Source organism: Akebia trifoliata, chromosome 10, assembly GCF_017979445.1.
Source record: "Akebia trifoliata isolate Shusen 1 chromosome 10, ASM1797944v1, whole genome shotgun sequence".
In the NCBI taxonomy this organism is placed as follows: Eukaryota; Viridiplantae; Streptophyta; class Magnoliopsida; order Ranunculales; family Lardizabalaceae; genus Akebia; species Akebia trifoliata.
Window position 1 is genome coordinate 18,435,026 of NC_141384.1, and position 19,371 is coordinate 18,454,396.

At 34.6% G+C, this 19,371-nt stretch overlaps 1 long non-coding RNA gene across 2 annotated transcripts; it reads left to right on the top strand.

Moving 5' to 3' along the window:
• Window positions 1-9,858: 9,858 nt before the first annotated feature.
• Window positions 9,859-13,625, top strand: LOC147393212 (uncharacterized). Of its 2 annotated transcripts, XR_015181946.1 has the most exons (6): window positions 9,859-10,957; window positions 11,186-11,312; window positions 12,415-12,487; window positions 12,644-12,760; window positions 13,024-13,170; window positions 13,369-13,625. It is a non-coding gene; the product is annotated as an uncharacterized LOC147393212 (long non-coding RNA). The 2 variants fall into 2 exon arrangements; XR_015181945.1 differs by lacking the exon at window positions 13,369-13,625 and having other exon boundaries at window positions 10,801-10,957; window positions 13,024-13,362.
• The last annotated feature ends 5,746 nt before the right edge of the window (window positions 13,626-19,371 follow it).

Sequence of the window (19,371 nt, forward strand, 5' to 3'; positions counted from 1 at the left end):
GAAAAAGTAGGTCAAGAAGCCTCCACAACCTTCCCAAAATCTTAATTTTGAAGCCCCAACTCCTTACCTAACACCCATACTTCGATTTTAGCCTGAAAAATACCTAGTTGTCCTTCAAAAATACCCCAAAATCCATAAAAAAGTTTGAAGAATCCAGATCTAAGAAAGAGATACCTTGCCTTGGAGATCAGAAATCAGATCCGGAGATAAAACAAAGCGAGGAGTATTGTATATGGAGTGGTTTTATCAGATCTGAGAGATTAGAATCGTTGCGTTCAAAGGTAAAATTCTTTTATTTTTTTATCTAGGTCTTTTTGTTAGCAATGTAGTTTTATTTGGGATAAGTAAAGACCGACATTGGCCGGGCGGAGTTGGTGCCTAACACCTTCCAACCCCGTAACGTGATCCCCGGACCCATACTTTTGTAGTAGATTAGTTGATTTATCCGTTTAGAGTCTATATTCGGTTCCTAGACCGTAATAACTAGGTGGGGACTCCCAAACCTCAAAGGTCAAAAGTGGATCCGCGCACCCCGCGGATTGAGGGCGCTTTCAGATAATCAAGCTCTAAGATACTAATAATTGTAGTTCTAACTCATGAGAAAAATATCATCTTATAATTTAAAATTCTACTATATTTCAATAATTGAATTTTAATAAAACTAAATAATGAAAAAATTATTATTGCATTTCGTTAAACATTAAAAATCTAATACAACTCTAGAAAGTCAACAATAAACATGAAACTCTAACAAATCCAAATCAATCCAGAAAATTAGTCATTAAATGATAAAATTTACATGAATCCTAAATATTTTAAAAATTATAATCCTAATTGTACCTAATCGAATTTATAATTTAGGGTTCGAATACCCCAAAACACATACACAAACACTTTCGATTCAAATTTTTCAAAATCTCTACAACGGAGAGAGATAGAAAGAAACTTGAATCGAAACTATTCTAACGATCTCTACAACAAAAAGAGACAAAGACGGAGTAACTTGCAACGGAAAGAGATAGAGATAGAGAGAGAGAGAGAGAGAGAGAGGAAACTTGCAAGATTTTCTAGATTTCCCCAACGGGGAGAGAAAGAGAGAGAGAGAGAGAGAGAAAGGGGGAGAGGGAGGTTGCATACCTCTTCGACCTCTTGCAGAAGTTGTTCGAAGGAAACCCATTACAAATAAAAGTAGAGAAATATTTATGAAAGAGGAGAGGACAAATATGTAATTTCAGTCAAAATTAAGAAAAGAGTATTTTCGAAAATAAAAATTTACTATTTTTACCGATTTGGTAAAAAAATTAATTTCGAAAATGGTAAATTTACCATTTGCGGAATTAATTGTTACAGTGTACCGTTTTAGTAAATATTCTAAATGTTGTGCATGTTTTGGTTTATCTGCTTAAATTCCATCTCATGATTTTTCTTGGTTCCCATACTTACTCTCCCTAGAATATTGTGACAAAATAACATATTACTGTTATGTAATCTCTTGAAATCTGTAATTTGTTATTATCCAAAGAACCTTCAAGTCCTTTGTATAAATGCAAGTGTCTCTACTAGAGAAAGCACAATGTGACTTATTTTAAAACCTTCAAAGCTAGCACACTCTTATGTTACCAGAGCTATAAAACCACCTCATGGTTCATCCTATATACCCGCTATTCCCATGGCTTCAATAGTTCAACTTCTGCCACTACACATAACGCAACCATTACTATCTATTCTTCCTCTATTTCAGGTGGCTCCCTTCATCAACTTGTTTAATTGAAACTAGATTGCTAAAACAACCTTTAATGGTGATCTCAATTTCTATCATTTCTTCGTGTCTATTATTTGGAAGGTCTCATTGATGGAATCAATCAAAATCTTGTGAAGTATCTTCCCATTGAGCAATAAAATAATTCCTACGTATCTTGCCTGGCACAAATCTAAACAACATCCTACTTGGATGGTGCTATTTTAATTAACTAAACCAGTTCATGCTGAAGTTGCCGGCACTAAATCAGGTGTTTTCATTTTGATTTTGCACACAAATCAAGCAACTCAAGCTTGAATTGCAAACAATCAAGAAATGAGGTCTCTCCAACACTAATTACTTTCAAACTGAACGAATTAAAGAACCAAGTAATATTGGTCTAGACCTTATGAGCATGTTGCTATGATATTATGAAAGGTCAATGCTGATACAAGTTAAACTAGAGTAAGCTGAAGTGGAGAGGGTTAAAATTCAATCATAATCATCTAGATTTTTTTAGCCTCAACTCACAGTTGAGGCTCTCTATCAACATGACCGTTTGGATTTGAGGAAAACATAGATTTCCTAGAGATATGTTTTGATCTAGTATTGATTAAAAAACTTTTTTCCTAGGGATATATTTTTCTTGGGAATCCCTTATATCCCCACGATCATGTTGATGAAAACCCTCAGCCCAACTATATCTATAGTTGCATGATTCTCGATTACGAGTCCCACTTCTATGAAAGTTTGGAGTCGCCACCATTCATTTCGTAAGAAGGTGTAAATGGTCACCCGATGTACATTTTTGAAAAATTGCTATTTTTGGCATTTAATGACTCTCGCTCAGATACGGTACTAATCAACTTGAGATCGGGGTAAGCGGTTCGATTGGAAAAAATGGAAGGTGTTAAGCACCCTTTTCTCCCCACCAAGTAGTGGTAACCTCAACTCAACTTGACCATATTTTGATGAAAAATGCAAATAAAAATAAGTGCCACGTGTTAATAATTTGTACTCTAAGTAGGGATTTACTATTGGCTTTCGCTTCTAAGGATCATCTCATCGATGGAGATGATCCAAATGGACATTAACCTTAGAATAACACATTTTTGAAAAGTGTTGACGATGGTTATGGATCCATTCTCATGAGTTGAGAAGGACCCAAAAACTGATTGCCTCAAAACAATTTGATGGGTTAAATCGGTTTTAATTTTTTGAAGGTGCTTACAACCCTTATACTTTAGACCAAATCGAAGTTCGATCTACTGGAGATAAGGGAGGGAAAGCATTACATATTATGGGCTATCTAAAATAAAAATTAAAGAGAGGTGAAAGGGGGTAGTAGAAGAGGAATATGAAGAAGGTAGAGAGAGAGAGTGAGAAGGGTATTCTTTTGACCCACCTTGAAGCTTCAAGGTTTTTTTCTTTTCTTCCTTCTTTTTCTTCTAGTCCTTTTTGAGTCCTTAATGGGTTATGAGAATGTAACTCTTTTGAGATTAGTATGAGAAAGTAGTAAAGAGATAAGTGTAGAAAATTGAGAGTGTGAGAGTATCTTTTTTAATTTTTCATTAGTTTTTTCTGAGTTGAGAATGAGGGGGGTTTTATAGGATTTGTAGAGTATTTTTAGGGGTAAAATGGGACGGATTGATGAGAATGAGTAAAATGGTTAGGGGTTTGAGAAAGGGGTATATGTAAATTGAAAGAGATGGAGGGGCATTTATGTAAGGGGGGTTAGATGGGTTATTTGTAATCGAAAGGGATTGGATCTTTCAACCCATTTGGGTTGAGTGTTAGGTGGGATAAAATGAATGAGAGTGGTTAAGAGGATAGGGGTGTAAGGTAGTGGTTGAGTGTTTGGTGAGTTAAGAGGATGAGATTTTAATTAAAAGAATGGGTTGTGTAAGAAGGTAATTAATTAGTGTAGATACCCTATTTTTTTTCATCTGCGACAATTCGTCACCCGATTTTGGTGAATTCCTAATGATGAATATAAAAGAACTTGAAGGCTTGTGAGTACTGCTTGATTCCTTCTGTTTCTAGTTTATTTTCATCCCCCTACTCGTCACAACTCGACATAGAAGTTTACGCACGCTTAGGATCACTACATCTTACACCTGACTTAGCAAGCACGTACGCATAGGTTTGTTACACAATTCGATAACTTAGAGACCTCGCTATGCTAGAAAAATATAACTTTAGAACTTAGAAATACTCACACAGTGACTGAAAGAAACCTCACGCTAAAATCCCTAAAAAGTTGTAAAAATCACAAAAATGACGAAAATACCCTTCATGACGAAAATAACTTTCATAAATTTCAAATATCCGAAAAGTCTTAAAAGTACCTCCATTGCACTCAGAACGTGATTTCGAGTCTAATGGGACTCAAATCGATGAAAACAGAGGAATTTATAAAAATGTATAAAAAAATTATCAAAATGACGAAAATACCCCTCATATACCTCGGACCTCCGAAAAATCTCGAAAGTACCTCCATTGCACTCAGAATGTGATTTTGAGTCTAACGAGACCCAAATTGATAAAAACAGAAAAGTTCGAGAAAAATCTGTAAAAATCGCCAAAAGACCAAAATACCCATCAATATCCAACTCTACAATTTAGAGATCCCGATCCCTAGGACAATGTAAATCGAAATCCAATCTAAACTAAAAATAAAATTCAAATTAAAAATTAAAAAATTCAAATTAAAAAATCAAACAATTAAAATTAAAATCAAACAATTAAAATTAAAATCGAACAATTAAATCCAATCAAAAATATTTTTCAAATTAAAAATAATAATAATAAAAATTCGATCAATCAAAATAAAATTTTCAAGTAATCAACCATCAAAATTAAACTCAAAATTCTATCAATAAATTTAAAATTTAAAATCGAACCCAATCTAAAATCAAATTAAAACTCAAAACTTAACCAATCGAAATCCAATCAACCGACCAATTAAAATTAAAATCAATTTAAATTTCAAATTAAAACGCAAATTAATCAACCCGTTCAAAATTTAAATTAAAAATTAAATTCAAATTAAACAATTAAAACTCAAATTAAAATAAAATTGAAAATCACTCAACCAATTAAAATCGAACGATCAATCAATCGAAACAAAATAAAATCGACCAATAACCAATATTACAATCAAAATTCAAATTAAATTTTAATCTAATAATTTTAATCCAAAATTTAAAATCGAACACAAATTCAAATTTAATTTAAAACATAAAAGTTAAATCAAAATGTCAACGAATCCAAAATTTAACTAAAAATAATAATAATAATAAAATTCAACCAATCACAACTCATTAGCGAGAAATTACCGTAGTATCAGTAGCGTGGGATCACCACCTCTCGTTCTCCAAAATAAAAAAAATTAAAAATGAGGAAAAAAAAAAAAAAGAGAGAATAAAACGTGGGCAACTCTCCAACTTCCCCATCTTCTTCTCCAACGTCTCTAACTCCTCATAACCACCTATGTTCTCCTCCCACTCTCCCATCTCTCCCTCTCTCCCTCTCTCATGATTTTTGGGAAGAACCACTATAAAAGGAAAATACAAGGGACCATTGAAGGGGACTCGAGCTGACGTTTTTTTACTACCCTCCATAACCAAAAAACCTGCAACTTTCCATCTTCTTCCTCCCTCATTAAAAATTCAGCAACCTCCCCATTAAAAATTCTTCAACTTTCCATCTTCTTCCTCCCCCATTAAAAATTCTACAACTTTCCATCTTCTTCCTCTCCATTAAAAATTCTGCAACTTTCTATCTTCTTCTTTCCCCATTAAACAAATTTCAGCAACTTTCCTCTTTAAAATTCAGCAACATCCTCCTTCACATTGCTGCCAACGCCCAGCCACCTCTCTCTCTCTCCATTCTGATCTCCCTCATAGTTGCTGCAACTTTTTCATATCCATTACAGCCACACCTTCATCATATTCCATCCATTAAAGCTCCAATTTCATCTATCTTGCAGTCCATTTTTGTATCTCCATTAATCCTATAACTTCTCTTCAATACTCTTTCGCTCCTTAAAAAAAATAATAGTAATTTCTCTCTCTCTTTGGCAACTTTCTTTGATTTATTGGACACCCCACAATGGTCATCATCTCCTCCTATTCCAACATCATTGGGCGTCACAAGCTTTTCGATTTCTTTTTGAAGGAATCCACACATCCAAAAATATTTGGTGAAGGTAAGTTATTTTATTTATTCATTTGTTTATTTTTTTTATTTTTTTATTAGTTTATTTTTATTATTATTGATTCTTGATTTCACATTTTTATGCATTCGAATTAATCCGTTGATTTTGGGGGGCATACGTGGTATTAATGGCAACCTTTAATTTTTCAAAAAATTAGTGGATCAATTTGACCATTTTTGTTGATAGATTGATTGGGCCAACTCGTTATTTTCAAGTTAGTGGACCGGTTCATTGATTTTTGATGTCTATCGAGTAGATTCGTCAATTTTTTATGTTAGTGGGTTAACTCATTAATGTTGATCTACTCAATAAAATTATTGGTGTACACGAAAGATAAAAATAAAAAATCAATTTTCAAAATAAAAATTGCGAGTCGACTTGTTGATTTTGGGGACATTGAAAATTCGAATCGAATTTTTAAAAAACATTAGGCACATGGGTTAAATCACCGATTTAATACACGTGGCGATTCCAAAAAAATTATGATTCTTTTGGTTAACAAATTGCGAGTCGACTCGCTAATTTTGGGGACATTGAGAATTTGAATCGAATTTTTTAAAAATTAGGCACGTGGGTTAAATCACCGATTTAATACACGTGGCGATTCCGAAAAAAAATTATGATTCTTATGATTAACAAATTGCGAGTCGACTCGCTGATTTTGGGGACATTGAGAATTTGAATCAAATTTTTAAAAATTAGGCACATGGGTTAAATCATCTATTTAATACATGTGACGATTCCGAAAAAAAAATTATGATTCTTATGATATAAAAATTACGAGTTGACTCGCTGATTTCGGGGACATTGAGAATTCGAATCGAATTTTTTAAAAATTAGACACGTGGATTAAATCACCAATTTAATACACGTGGCGATTCAAAAAAATTAGGATTCTTTTGATTAACAAATTGCGAGTCGACTCGCTGATTTTTGGGACATTGAAAATTTGAATCGATTTTATTTTAAAATTAGGCACATGATTAACTCACCGATTTAATACACATGACATTTCAAAAATTAAATTTCTTTGATAAAAAATATGAGTCAACTTACTGATTTTAATGCATGTGGCATTTCAAAAATCGAATTTCTTTGATTAAAAAAAATATATGTGAGTCGACTCACTGATTTTAATGCACGTGGTGATTAAAAAAAAATCGAATTTCTTTGATAAAATGTCGTCTAATGTTACATACGTGACATTAAAAATCGATTTCATATTATTCAAAATGTGACCGAATTGATCAATTAATTTTTGGTGCCACGTAAGCCTTATTAAATTGTGAGATTCCTTTTATGCGAAATTTGAGAATCTATGTAATTATCTTAATCATAAGATTCATTTGGCAAACCAGGCAATAAACTGATGATGATGATTGGACCATGGTTTTGACCCTAGTCTTTGATTGTTGACCGTAAGATATTTTTGGATTGTAGTAGAGACTGATCATCTTGATCAGGCAGGTTCGGTGCCTAACACCTTTCAAAACCCGTAATCTGACCCCTTACCCATCTCTTTGATCCGTGGACCGACCCATATCCATTTAGAGTTAATTTTGGTTCCTAGACCTAAACTAGGTGGTGACTCCCTATTCTTTTAAAAATCCCCGAGATACGTAGATCGGACCCCTAATCAGTTATTTAGCGGACGGCCAGGGGTCGAGACGATTTCAATTAGGTTTTTGGGAGAATGAGAAAGATGGTGATATATGTTAAGATGTGTGGAGATTAGAGGTTTAGATGAGTTGATGGGAGGGGATAATGTGTTTGATTTGAGAGAATAGATAGGGTAGGTTAGGGGGGAGGAATAGGGTATAAGTGTTTGATTTGAAAGAATGAAGTTTATAGGGAATGATGAGGGTAGGTTAGGGGGAGGTATAAGTTGTAAGTGTTTGATTTGAGAGAATGGATATGATAGGTTAGGGGGATGTATAAGTTGTAAGTGTTTGATTTGAAAGAATGGATAGGGTAGGTTAGGGAGGAGGTGTGGGTAGATGATGTTTAGAAAAAAGGTAATGAGATGAGGGAGGTGAGTTGAGGTGGTGACATGTGTCCCACCTTGATGATCATGTTGATTGGTTGTAATGTTGGGTTGGGTTGAGAGTTGGGTTGAATTGAATTAGGCTTAGGTGGTAGGTTGGGCTTGGGTTGGGTTGGGTTGAGAATTAATAGGCTTAGGTGGTAACACTACGTCATAGTGCATTTTTGGCGACACTACCATTGCGTTAAAAATGACTATTACAGGCTGTCGTTAATGGTGACAGTGTTTGGCTGTTGTTTCCTCGTCGTTTTTATGGAATCACTGACGGTAATAAGTAAAAGTTGGTGTGCCAGTTGCCACTCTAAAACTACCCCTTTTTTCCCCAGAGAGAAAAACGAATTTCTCTCTCTTTCTCTCCCCGATCTGGTTTGATTCTCGAATTCGTTTGTGTTCATCTTTCCTTAAATAAACAAACTCACGCTCTCTCTCGACTCGATCTGTTCAAGTTGGATCCATAGCGCTGTTCATCAGGTTGGTTTGTTTTTTTCCCTCTCTTGAATTTTTCTAGGGTTTGAGCTCTCAATCTCATTCAATGATTTTGATTTTTTTATTTGTTATTTCTTCAGATCGAACTCTCTCTCTCTCTCTCTCTCTCTAATCTTCATCGACTTTGGTTCTAAGTTTTCGATCTGATATCGAAACTTTAATCAGGTTCGATAATATAGTTTTGATTTTATTTTTTGATTTGATTTAAAGGTTGATGGATCTGTATGCAGATATTGGATACAAATCCCCAACTTTTTTTCCATCTGCAGCAGCAAAGGTTGATAGAATTGATTTGTAATGGAAAAGTAGAAGAAGCTTTGGAGTTTCCTCGGGAGGAGCTCGCACCAAGTGATGAAGAAAATATAACTCTTGTCCCCTAATTTCCTTATTGTGCCTTTTTTTGGTTGCTACTTTGTAATTTTGAAAAACAACACATCACAAGGTTTTCTTGTTCACACCAGATGATAAAAGCTTGAATTTATGATTTTCAATTGTTTTTCTTTGTAGAAAAGTAGTTTTTTATAATATTACTTGAACCTGAAAGGATTTGATGATAATGATAGTGATAATTATCTGTTAGGATCAAGCTGGCAATCATATTCTCTATTAAATTTACAACTGAATCATGATTTATTTATTAAGGTTCAAACAAATTTGTATGCCTCTGCAGCAAAGCTTTCTAGAAGAGCTGGAGAGGACAGTAGATACAAAGTGTTATAATTAGTAGACTATCAAGGGGTATATCCTCTATTTGAAAACATGCGTATCTCAAATATTCAACAAAAATGTAGAGCATGTCCAAATCACCCAAGATTTAATTTGGTTTCTGTTCTGTATTTTAATTATGTTTTTCTCAGTTCTTTCAATGAGGTTGAAACTTAAGGTGCAAATGTGCTCAAAGCAATATCTGTAATCTAACCAAGGTTTAAAATCTCGTCTAGAGGCAATGTTTTGGTCAGGAGGAAAACTGAGATTGTCTCTACCAAAATATTTGAGACAATCTGAAACATTCAACATCTCGGGATCAATTTTTGGTTTTGATCTCTGCCGAAATGGAATGTTCAACCGAAACATAACAAAACTTTGAACCATGAACCTAATGTCTGTTGAGTTACAAAATATCAGGCTATGTGTATATTAGCAATTTTTCCTGTGATTTGATATTGCCTGGGATCAAAACCCTGTCTTAACTCTTAAACCTATGAGAAAAAGTGTGAAGGATCAAAGAAGTATGTCTAATGTACCTGCGAGAAGCGAATATGTAAGACTAAACTCATTTGTTGAAGTAAAAAAATCCCAATGCATGTGATTTCTTTTTCTGTTGAGATGTCCAAAACATTTTATTTTTTATGAATCTATGGGTTTTATTAAAATAAAACCAAAAAAAAAAAAGAAAAAAGGAAAAAGTTTCCCCTCAAGACCACATCAAGAAGAAAAACTAGATAAGTATGACAAATTACTGCCCATATATCAATTCCTCCCAGGTGTTCACAAAATGTTCTGCCTTTATATCTCTGAAGTCGAAACTCCTTCCAAATAAGAGCCCAGTCCACTAGAAAACGGCCCATGGTCTGCCTTACTTTTTTATTTGTCTTCAGAAGTTCTCAGGTTACGTATGACAAATGGCATAGGTTAAAGTCTTCCACAGGATTTCCCCCCACAATCACCAAAGTGTAATATAATCCCATCTTGTTAGAGGATTTTCGGCACTTGTGTATATGTTGGAGTGTGAGGCTGTTGTGTGAAAATGTCTTGCTGGTTCCCACAAATATCCAACATATATTCCATATAAAGTATATAAGAGAAAATGAAATATTTCTAAATGCTTCTAATTTTGTCAAAAGACCATTTATATGACATTGCAGACTCTAAATCAAATTATGACTCATGAATCTCGCCTAAGATCCAACTAACTGGATCTTAGGCCAGGTCTTGAGTCTAGTACCGGAACTCATCACAATCTTTTTGTATGAGCTAGTTGTTCTCTTTAAGACACATTTGGATTTTTAGATCAGTGAATAAGAAAAAAAAAAAATGATAAACTATCCATGTTGCCTTCTATAGTAATCAGGTAAGGTTTAGATCAAACTGATGATTTTAAACACCTTTAAAAACTTTTCTCATTTCAATGAATACTTCTAAAAATGAAAAATATGGATAATGATTTGTGGATGTCAGTTGAAATCTTTTACAAGTGCACATTGCACTATTTAGGCACTTGTCAACAATCTGCATACTTGTTATCTGGGATTCCTTTTTCAGATATTCCTGAGATCTCTTATTATGTTATTTCAACATCAATAGTCATGATACATCATTCACATTATTGAGGACTTACTACTTGCTGATGCCACAATTTGGGAATGAAATTCAATTACTTGATAATAAATTTCTCATGCAGGTCTCAATTTCAAATATGGAGAATAAAGAGAGGTCTCAATTGGAATCTCTGAAAGAAGACATTCAAATGGTTTGCATAGTTCTTATTATTCTTTCATTCTGGTCATGTTTCATTTAGATTTTAACCTTCCACCAAACTTTTAAGGTTAAAACGTATGTTGAATTATTCATGATAAGTTTCTATACTTTGGTCTTCAAAGAGAATTAAGTAACACTCAAGTAACTGTTGCTTTTACAAACATTATTGTTGCCATTTTTTTAATTTTTGTTTTGTTTTACCTTTGTTTGGTTCATGCAGCCAACAATTTTGGAGACAAAGGCGTTAGCATCTATCAATTTATGGATGAATAATGCTAGATCTAGATCTAGTACTCACTATGATCCACATCATAACCTTTTATGCATAGTTGCTGGATGCAAACACGGTATTTTACTTATTCTCTTTGAGACTAATAATCTGTGTTTCTACATTTTAGTATAAGTTTATAAGGTTTATCATTCTTAAGTGCTTCTTGCCATTGTCCTTTCCTTGATAAACAGTGCATAAGTAGATAAATTCTTACTCTTTCATCTGGTGTGTCTCTTGTGGAAACAAGAGTTTGGCTTGGTTTTGCAAGAAAATAGATCAATTACTAGGAAGGCTTGAATTGTTTTCGCTAAAAGAATAGACTATATATGACCTTCAAAAATCATATGGCTCATAGATTTCCTAAACGCCTTTCCGAGCTCTCAAAGTTACTGTGCAATCTAAATGTCAATGCCCGCAATGTTAATTATGCTACCCTAGCATAAAACTCCACTTAAAAGCACTTTTAAACTAACTAACAGCTTTTAGACTTTCTTAAAATCCTTTCCCAATTGTAAGGAAAAAAAAAAAAAAATTCGGAGCTACTTATCAAAGAGAAAAGAAAAAACAGAGCTAGCAATACTTTCATAGAAGTTAAGCCTATTCATATTTGGCCATACTTTATGTGATTCTTGTCCGAATTTCAATCTTGGGCTTGTACTTACTAACTGTGCTTGATTGAGGTTTTTAGACCCTTTCTAACGCAAAGCCTTCCAGTCTTCTTCTCAAAGATGGAATTTTTCATGAAGCCAAAAAGTTGAGCACTATTAATATCACTATTGTTCCATGCTTCTATCCTTCTAGTGAATTTTTATTATTTAAACCTTGGCCATTGAAATCCCTATAAGGCTTCCATTCGAAAGGAACCTATTTTGGATGAGCTTTACTGATTAGTCTCCTAAGATAGGTAAATGTAGCTATTTCCTTGTCTGTTCTCATTAGTCAATATTATATATGGTTGGGGGGCTCTTGGAAACCCCTTGTTACAAAAACAGAATGGTAGTTTAGGGTTATTTTTTACCAACAAATTATTGAGGTCATGCACTCACGCATACATGCCTAATGGTTCTGCATTGAGTACATTAGGTCTGGTATCTTATTTTTTGGGCTTCCAAGTCTGAATTTTGCTGAATTTTATGTAAGAACGTTGTCTTTATTGATTAATATTTGGTGCATCTCAGTTGTTTTATGGCCCCCTTCTGCGAGTCCCCTGTAATACCCTATGCCTATATATGGCCAGGCTTCAAACCACAGGTATGCTACTTCTTTAACCATCTGGAAAATTGTAAAAGCTCATTTACTTATCTTTATTGTTGGTTTGTTGAACTTCTGTGAATAACTTTTAAAATTCCTATTATTAATGCTGTGTTCATATTCTTTATTTTGATTCTTCCCTTCTTATTATGGTAGTTCTGTAGATTTAGAAAACCCTGATTTTTCAATTCATTCAAGAGCAAAGCACTCAATGGAATACTCCCAAAAAGTGATTCTTCATGCTGGTGATGCACTTTTCATCCCTGAAGGCTGGTAAGAAAATAGTTTCCTTGTAATTCAACTTCTTCCGTGGCTGCAATTTTTTTTTTTTTTGGTGCCTATTATGTTGATCAGTTGGAGTGCCCATGCACCAGGGATCATCTTTAAATGTCTTAAAGGGTCACTTTTCACTTTTAATGTGCTGTAACATATTATTTTAAATTGAAATCTTACTATGACTTGAGCACAATTTTCATCAAGTACAATTCTTTTTTCTGTTTTAGTTCTATTCTGAGTTCCTTTTGTTGGAACTACAGATCCACTCGAGTTAAATGAACGTGATGACCATCCTCAAGGACTACGTCACAAGGATAAAGGACGGTTAGAATGATATTTACTATATCACTAGTGAAAGCAAGAGCTGTTGAGAACTCCCCATTCCTTGAGAAGCTCAAGAAGAAAGGGTATGAAGTACTTTACATGGTTGATGCTATTGATGAGTATGTTGTGGGTCAGTTGAAGGAATTTGAAGGAAAGAAGTTGGTTTCTACTCTGTTAAAATAAGTAGTGTGCCATTTCAGTAATTTTTCAATTTTACTATACCATTTTGTATTTCTCTCTTTGTTTAATTGGTGATCTTTTGATGGAAATTCTATATGCAGGAGGATTAGTGACATAAATTTACCAGAGTTCCCACCGCCAAGTAAGTTGAATGCTTTTTTATGTATCTCATGATTATGTAGTGTTAACAATTTAAATCGACATAAATTGGATTGGGTTGGAGAGTAACGAGGGGCATTTGAGTCTTTTCATGTTGTTAGTTGGGGTCTAGGTCATCAATGTCAACACATAGAGGTATCTCCAATATTCAGCAACATGTGAGGGGGGCAGGTGTAAAATAATTTTTTTTAAACAAAATACCCTATAGCGACGGTCGACGACCATCGCTATATCCCAATTTTACTACTGTCGTTTTTTCCAACTGCCGTGGACAGTCCTTTTTTCCGATTGTTTTGGGCTGTCGCTTTTTAAAAACCACTCCTTTTAAAAAAACTCTTTTTGCGACTGTAGGGACAGTCGTTTTTGACGCATTATGACGTAGTGTAAGTTGAATGGGTTTGGGTCGAGTTGAATTGGGTCGTGGTTGGATTGAGAATTAGTGGGCTTAGGTGGTAAGTTGTGCTTGGGTAGGATAATTGGGTAGTGGATTGAATAGTAATGGATGATGGGTTGAGGTAGGTTGAGAAGTGTAGAGTGGTGGGATAGGTTTAGATCCATGGGCCACGTGGTAGGGCTTGGACCATTTATTGAAAAAAAAGTAGGATTTTTGAAGGTTTGGACTTTATGGCCCATTCCGATTTTTATGGATTTTTAGGGCATTTTGTATCGAGGCCCAGTGAAATTTAGGTGTCTACAAAATCATTTTCCTTATCATTATCATAGTTGTATTACAAATTACACGTTACACAATGAAAATGCAAATTATAGCTTAAGGAGTTGATCTCTTTCACTTGTTTTTTTTTTTTCTTCATCTTGTCAGGGTGTACTTGCCAACATTTTTAGGGTATTTAGAAATACCCCTGAAAAATTGGAGATATTAGGCATACCCCTTGCAAAATGCATGCTAGATTAGATTTACCCCCTCAGGAAAAGTCTACTTGCTTTTCCTTTAATTGGTGAAATTTTGATTTTGAAATATATATATATTTTTTTTAATTTACTTTAGTTAAGTTTTTTAATGGTATTTTTGAAACAAAACAAAACAAAAATTCCATCTTTAAAGCAATCAACAAAAATCAACATTGACTTTTGGTCAAGGGGCAAAACTAATCTTGCATTTTTAGAGAGGTAAACCTAATATCACTAATTTTTTAGGGGTATTAACCAATTACCCTTATTTTATTCTTATCCAACGAGGGACAATGCTTCCAGCGTCAATACGAAAGCATGCACGCATTTTCAAGAAATTTCATGAGCCTCGAGACATGAAATGTTCACTAAACCCATGGGCCATGGCCGAAAATTGTTGGTTGGTACTCTGTTTTGGGCCCACTAGACATGATGTTTTAGTGTGCTCTAATTAAGTAACACTAGAACTTAATTAACAAGAAAATCTCTTTTGGGCCCACATGTAATATTTCATCCGTCGTGGCGCATGGAACACAGCTACATTTATCAACTTGTAAACTATTTTGATGGTGTTAAAAATTTTAGAATCCATTTGAAAATTTCTAACCCATATAAGAAATGGTTGTCAAAGTTAGTTGTTAGCATAAGATTGTCACCTGATCCCACCTATACATATCTGTTGTGTATAATGCCTTCAACCATTGTGATCGTGTAACTTTTTTCATAATGATAATATTATAATTTTGGGGAGCTTTTTTAATTTCATAGCAGAAATTTTACAGTATCTTTTGATTGTAGTGTTGAAGAGAATCTAAATTATCCTTTAGGCTCTTTAATTGCAGACAACTATATTTACTAACATATCACTATTGTTGTCAACATTGTAGTAATGCTCATACATATATAGGGAGCCGTAGTAATACACAAAGATCATGACAAAGAAATCCAATCGTTGGATATCATGCGATCCAACGGTCCAGATCAATTAAAAACAATTGTAAAGCATGGAAAACAAAAGCACAACTTCATGCGTCAAAAATTTCAGATTATTTGAAAATAAACTCTTATTATTTACAACCACATCCCTCAATTTATCCCATCGTTTTAACCTCATTTTCTCACACTAACCTTAACTCATATTCCTTCATCATCATTGAACCAACACCCTCCATTGAAGACGAAAATGACTCAATAATCTCTAACCCAGCTCCCTCCTTGAATTAACCTCATTCTCTATCCTCCATTTGAAGACAAAAACGACTCATCACTCTTCAAATGACCTAGCACTTCTTTAAGTCTAGATTGAACTGTTAGGATCACACACCGCCTCAAGATGTTTCAGTGTTTCTGTTTTAGCAATTATTTTGATGAGGTCATTTTCGTTTAATTGGAAAATTGTTGTTGTAAAAATGATATTTTAATAAATAAAATTGGAGCATTACAGAATTAAAATTTCAAGAGCAAATGCATTACAAAATTACAATTTTGAAAGATAAAGATGTTATGACTAATTCAATTGATCAGATTTTTTTTTCTTTCAATTCAATAGTTGGATGATTAGTTTGGAGAATCGTAGATTAATTAATTTGAGTAATCCTTAATGAATTTTACCAAATTTTCAAAAAAATAAAAATAATTGGTGAAATTTGCAACAATGATGATGTCAACAGCTATTAAACTGAATATATTCTCAAAGAGTCTAATATAAATAAAAAAGTTAGAGCATGTTCAATCCGTCGGCAAAATCATTCTTTAGGGAGCCCACTTTTAGGGATCGACCCGCGTTTTCGATTTTCTTTACTCAACAAGAATCAGTTACCTCTATAATTCTTACTGGTGATCTTTAATGGCCCCTTAATATGAGCTTCTGTTTAAGCATTTTCAATTAATACTTCAAAGTACTCCTCGAGTACCTCCGCAAGCTGATAATTATCATTTTTTTTTAACTTCATTTGATTCATTTTCATTAATACTGTTGGATAAAACTCACTTTGTTTACAACTTAGACCAAGAACAGCTAAGAATCAAAGAGTAGAAATAGAAACTCAAAACTATCAATCTTATTGCATACTCACACAATTACAAGTTCTCATCTTAATTGTTGTACAATAAGATCAAAATGAGTACCACACACATCATTGGTTAACCAACCCCCTATATAAATATAGCATCTGTTATAACTGACCAACAGAATGTTGTTAACATATTGTTATAACCAACTAACTGTAATGACAACTCACTACAAGTCACCACAAGACACATGGCACTAGACTCTTTAAATCTAAGCCTAATATTACAACAAATCTTCGCCTTGGGCTGATTTAATTGACTTTAGTTGTTTCTCCTCTTGAACACCAAGCAATTCCAAACAATGCTTGAACTTAGGAGCTGCCAAGGACTTAGTGATCATATCAGCAGGATTTTCTTCAGTGACCACTTTCTCCAGCTTTATTTCTCCCTTAGCAATTACATCTCTAATGTAGTACAGCCTCACATCTATGTGTTTCGTTCTTTCATGATAAACTTGGTTCCTAGCCAAATGAATTGCACTTTGGCTATCACAAAGCACCTTTGTATCAAACTACTTCAATCCCATTTTTTCTGCCATTCCACTCATCCACTTAGCTTCCTTCATAGCTTCTGTCAGGACCATAAATTATGCTTCTATAGTAGACAATGAAACCACATGTTGCAAGTTTGCTTTTCAACTCACCACATTTCCACAAAGCTTGAACACATAACCAATTAGAGATCTTCTACTGTCCAAACACCCTACATAATCTGAGTCTACAAAACCAGTGACTCCATCTTTACTGATTTCATGTTTCTTGTAGACCAAACCAACTGTAGTGGAACCTCTGAGATACCTCATAATCCATTTAACACCTTCCCAATGCTGCTTTCCTGGACTTCCCATATATCTACTGACGACACTTATTGCATATGCCAAATCAGGACGCGTGCACACCATAGCATACATCAAACTCCCCACAGCATTGGCATAAGGAACCTGGCCATGAACTTCTCATCTTCTTTAGTTTTAGGTGAATCTTCAGATGAAAATCTGAAGTGTTGTGCAAGAGGTGTTGCAACAGGTTTTGAAACATCCATGTTCAACCTCTTAAGTACTTTCTCAATGTAACCACTTTGAGAAACAAAGACGGTGCCTTGCGTTCTATCACGTGTGATCTCCATGCCTAGAATCTTGCTGGCTGGTCCCATGTCCTTCATTTCAAATTCTCCCTTAAGCACCATCTTCACCTCCATGATCTCAGATTTATGCTTGCCTGCCACAAGCATGTCATCTACATATAGGAGCAAGTAGATGTCATTTCCACTATCCATTGTCTTGCTGTAAACACAATTGTCATACTCACAAAAACCCATTCCATATCATAAATGAGTCAAACCTTTCATACCACTGCCTCGGGGATTGCTTAAGTCCATAAAGAGACTTATATAGCAAACAAACCTTCTCTTCATTTCCTTGTTCAATGAATCCCTTTGGTTGTGACATATGAATCTTCTCATTTAACTCTCCATACAAGAAAGCTGTCTCCACAACGAGTTGTTCTAGCTCCAAATTATCCCTGGCTACAAGTGACAATAGCATTCTAATTGAGCTATGTTTCACAACAGGTGAAAATACTTCATTATAGTCAATGCCTGCTCTTTGAGTGAATCCCTTAGCCACTAACCTAGCTTTGAATCTAGGTGGCTAAACTTGTGGAATTCCTTCATTCAGTTTGTATACCCATTTACAGCCTACTACTTTCTGACCTTGTGGTCTCTCCACCAAAGTCCAGGTTTGGTTTTCATGAAGTGACTTCACTTCTTCCTTCATGGCTACTAGCCATTTATCTGAATGCTTCCCTATAACAGCTTCCCTATAGCTTCTTGGCTCTTCCTTTTCAATCTCATTTGCTGCTATCAGTGCAAAAGAGATCATTTCTGCGTAGCCAAACCTCTCAGGTGGTTTCACATTCCTTCTCACCCTGTCTCTTTGAAAGCACCCTCGATCCACGGGGTGCGCGGATCCGCTTTTGACCCTTGAGGTTTGGGAGTCGCCACCTAGTTATTATGGTCTAGGAACCAAACTGACTCTAAAACGGATAATGAACTAATCTACTATAGAAAATCTGAATCCGGGGATCATGTTACGGGGTTGGAAGGTGTTAGGCACCAACCCCGCCCGGCCAATGCCGGTCTCTACTTATTCCAAATATAACTACATCGCTAATGACAAAACCTAGATTAAAAAATAATGAAAAATCTTACCTTCGATCTGCAAAGGTACTATTCCCTCAGATCTGGTGAAAACAGCTCCTTGTATCGTACTCCTTACTTTGTTCTGTCTCCGGATCTGATTTCTGATCTCCGAGGCAAGGTATCTCCTTCTTGGATCTGGATGCTTTGAATTTGTTGTGGATTTTTGAGGTGTTTTTGAAAGGTTTCTAGGTATTTTTTAGGCTAAAATCGGAGTAGGGGTGTTAGGGAAGGAGTTGGGGCTCCAAAATTAGGGTTTTGGGGAGGTTGTGGAGGCTTTTTTTTCCTACTTTTTCTAGGATTTTTTCTTTTATACGAAAATAGAGTGTGGAGGCTCCTATTTATAAAGTTTTTAGAAGCATTAGGGTTTGATTAGGGTTTCTTTTTAGGGTTTCAATTAGGGTTTAGACTTTGGTCTCATGAGATGGACTTAGTCTTTAGGGTTTTGACTTAGGGTTTTGACTTTAGTCTTAGGAGATTGACTTGATTAGTTTAGATTAGGATTTTGATTTAGGGTTTTGACTTTAGTCTTATGAGATTGACTTGATTAGTTTAGATTAGGGTTTTGATTTAGGATTTTGACTTTAGTCTTATGAGATTGACTTTAATACTTGACTTTAGTCTTACTTAATTGACTTTAATTTTGACTTTAGTTTTATTTGATTGACTTTAATATCTTGACTTAAGTCTTGCTTGATTGACTTTAAATTTTTGGAGAACCTCTCTCTATTATATCTTTAATTCTTTGGACCCCCAATGGAGGGGTCCTT